Raw genomic sequence first — 3,634 nt, 5'->3', positions numbered from 1 at the left:
TTGTTAAATGTTCATCTTTTTCTCTCAAAGAGAAAGCTCAGTTTTGTGGGATAGTGGATTCTTGGCTGCATTCCAAGCTCCCTTGCTCTTCGAAATATCTCGTTCCAGGCCCTTCGATCCCTTAAATTTGATGCAGCCAGGTCCTGCGTAATCCTTACTGTGGCTCCTTGATATTTCAATTGTTTCTTTCTGGCTGCTTGCAGGATTTTCTCTTTTATCTGATAGTTCTGGAATTTGGCCACAACATTCCTTGGTGTTTTCATTTTAGGATCTTTTTCTGGAGGGGATCGATGTATTCTTTCAATAACTACTTTGCCCTCTGGTTCCATGGTATCAGGGAAGTTTTCCATCACTAGATCCTGTAATATTAAGTCCAGGCTTTTTTTTTTTCTCTTCAATGTTTTCAGGAAGTCTAATAATTCTCAGGTTGCCCCTCCTCGACCTATTCTCGAGGTCAATGGTTTTGCTGATGAGGTATTTTACATTTTCTTCTATTTTTTGATTTTGTTTAACTGGCTCTTGCTGTCTCATGGAGTCATTAGTTTCTGCAGACTCCATTCTTTTTTTTAGGGAGGAGTTTTCTTCATTAACCTTTTGCAACTCCTTTTCCAATTGGTCAATTCTACTTTTGAAAAAGCTTTCCATTTGACCAATTGAGGTTTTTGAGAGAATTATTTTCTTTTTGCATTTGTCCAATTGAGGATCTGAGAGAATTATTCTCATTTTGTATTTGTCCAATTGATGATGTGAGATTTATTCTCATTTTGTATTTGTCCAATTGATAATCAGAGATTTAGTCTCATTTTGTATTTGTCCAATTGTATTTTCTAAAGATTTGTTTTCTTTTTGCAAGGTATTAATTGTCTCTCCCAAATTTTCCAATTTATTTTTAAACTCCTTCCTTATTTCTTCAAGGAAGTCTTTCTGTGCTGAAGACCAGATTGTATTCTCATCAGAGGTTCTAGGTCTCTCTGAGTTAGGGTCTTTTCCTTCCAAGAATTTTTCTATGGATCCACCTTTCCGCTGACCCTTCTTCATTTTGCTAAGACCTTGAATTGGGGAGGGGCTGGTTCATAGGGGCTTGAGATTGCTAGAAGCTTTACTCACTCAGTGCAATTTCTCTGGCTGGCCAGTAGGAGGTGCTGGTTGCTTTCTCTGGAGTGTCTGTGACCTTGATTGAGGCCTTCTCCCTTAGCTTGAAGGGAGGGGTTGGAGTTATTGAATCCTTTTGCCTCCAATCAATGGTGGGCTTTACCCTGGGGTGAGGTCATTCCTCTCCCTGTTGTCAGCTGGGCTGGTTCTTCTGCTCACACACACCTCTGTGCCTGAGGCAGAAGTAGTCTGCTATTGTTTGTTCTGGGAAGAGGCCTCAGCTACAATGGAGGCATGGACACAGAGTTCCTCAGACCAGAGGAGACCAGGGATGGTGACTGCAGCTCTCCTGCACCAGAACTTCCTCCCAGCCCCATCAGCAAACTCCAGAGGGTCAGTGCCAACACCAGTGTCTCTGCTCCCTAGTTGACTCAAGCCCCTGCTGTCTAGCGCCACCGCTGATCCAGCAGGTCTGGCTCTTGGGCCCTCAGACTCCCTGGCCCCAATTCAGTCACTAATCTAGCTGATCCAGGGCTGATCTGTCCTCCGCACCCAGACTCACCTGCCCAAATTCACTCAATGCTGCTGTGGGAGACAAATCCTGAGGAAGATATTCTTTCTCCTGGCTTTTCTTTCTGAGTTTTGTGGGTCGGATTTCTGTTAAGAGGTTTGTTTCATATGATAGATGGGGAAAGATCAGGAGACTTTAGAACTGTGCCTGTCTTCTCTCCACCATCTTCACTGGAAATCCTTCTAAATCAGTTTTTAAAGAGAAATTCATAGCTCTAAATGCCCATATGAATAAAATAGAGAATATCAATGAATTGGGCATGGAACTAAAAAAAAAAAACTAGAAAGGGAACAAATTTAAAAATCCCCAATTAAATACCAAATTAGAAATTGTGAAAATCAAAGGAGAAATTAATAAAATTAGAAGAAAATTGAATTAATAAATAAAACAGTTTTATGAAAACTCCAATAAAAGAAATAAACCTTTAATCTGATTTTTAAAAAAGAAGAAAACCAAATTAGCAGTATTAAAAATGAGACATGATCTCATAACCAATGAGGAAGAAATTAAAGTAATAATTTGGAGCTATTTTGCCCAACTCTATGGCAACAAATTTTACAATCTAAGTGAAATGGATGAATATTTACAAAAATATAAACCACTCAGATCAATGGAAGAGGAAATCAATTATTTAAATAACCCTATTTCAGAGAAAAAAAATAATTTCAATTTTATATAAGCTATTTTAAAAAAAGATGAGAAGGAATTCTGCCAAATTCCTTTAATTACACCAATGTGATACTGACAACTGAACCAGAAAGAGCCAAAACAAGCAAAAAAGAAAATTATAGACCATTTTCCTAATGAATATTGATACAAAAATTATAAATAAAATATCAGGAAAGAGATTGTAGCAATTTATCACTAAGATAATACATTATGATAAGATGCGATTTATACCAGGAATGCAGGGATGGTTCAATATTAGGGAAACAATGAACATGAGTGACCTTATCATTAACAAATTTTACATGAATCATATGATTATCTCAGTAGATATTGGAAAAGCCTTTGACAAAATATAGCTCCCATTCCTAATAAAAAACACAAGAGAACATAGAAAGAAATGGACTTTTCCTTAAAATGATTAGCAATATTTATCTAAAAATTATAAGCAAGCATTATATATAATATGGGGATAAACTAGCATCATTGCCAATAAGATCAGGGGTGAAACAAGGATGCCCATGATCATCAATACTATTCAGTGTTGTTTAGAAATTTTAGTTTGGGGGCAGCTAGATGTTGCAGTGGCTAGAGCACTGGCCTTGGAGTCAGGAGGTCCAGCTTCAGATGTTTAATAATTACATAGCTGTGTGATCTTGGGATAGTCACTTAATCCCATGGCCTTGCAAAAAACAAAGAAAGAAAAGAAAAAAAAGAAATGTTCACTTTAGTAGTAAGAGAAGAAAAACAAATTGAAGGAATTAGACTAGGTAATAAGGAAATGAAACTTTTACTCCTTGCAAATGATATGATAGTATACTTCGAGAACCATAGAAAATCAACTAAAAACTATTTAAAACAATTAACAACTTTAGCAAAGTAGCAGGATATAAAATAAACTCACCTAAATCATCAGCATTTCTACATATGACCAATAAAGCCTAAAAGCAAGAGTTAGAAAGAGAAATTCTATTTAAAGTAACTAGATAACTTAAAATACTTGGTAATCAATTTCCCAAGACAAACTCAGAAATTATATGAGCACAATTACAAAATAATTTTCAAGCAAATAAAGTCATGTCTAAATATTCTGAAAAATGTTAAATTGCTCATTAATAGGTTTAGCTTATATAATAAAATGACATTTCTATGCATATTAAATTACTTATTCAGTGCCATATCAATCAAACTACAAAAAACTATTTTACAGAGCTAGAAAAAATAGTAACAAAATTCATCTGAGCAACAAAAAGTCAAGAATATCAAGGGAATTGATGAAAAAAAATGCAAAAAACGGTGACCTAG

This window comes from Macrotis lagotis, chromosome 4, assembly GCF_037893015.1.
Source record: "Macrotis lagotis isolate mMagLag1 chromosome 4, bilby.v1.9.chrom.fasta, whole genome shotgun sequence".
NCBI classification, from domain to species: domain Eukaryota; kingdom Metazoa; phylum Chordata; class Mammalia; order Peramelemorphia; family Peramelidae; genus Macrotis; species Macrotis lagotis.
Note: the sequence above shows the minus strand (reverse complement) of the source record.